The following is a 354-nucleotide window of genomic DNA, read 5'->3' as shown; positions in this document are numbered from 1 at the left end:
AAGCCCCAGTAAACCAAATCAAACCCCAATTACACCCCAGTAAACCAAATCAAACCCCAATTACACTCCATCAAACCCCAATTAAACCCCAAATACACCCCATTAAACCCAATTAAAACCCCAATAAGCCCCAGTAAACCAAATCAAACCCCAATTACACTCCATTAAACCAAATCAAACCCCAATTACACCCCATTAAACCAAATCAAACCCCAATTACACTCCATTAAACCCCAATCAAACCCCAATTACACTCCATCAAACCCCAATCAAACCCCAAATACACCCCATTAAACCCAATTAAAACCCCCAATAAGCCCCAATTAACCCCCAATAAACCCAAATTAAACCCAA

The sequence above is a fragment of the Cinclus cinclus genome, chromosome 32 (genome assembly GCF_963662255.1).
Source record: "Cinclus cinclus chromosome 32, bCinCin1.1, whole genome shotgun sequence".
Taxonomy (NCBI): domain Eukaryota; kingdom Metazoa; phylum Chordata; class Aves; order Passeriformes; family Cinclidae; genus Cinclus; species Cinclus cinclus.
This window is presented reverse-complemented; position numbering follows the sequence as displayed.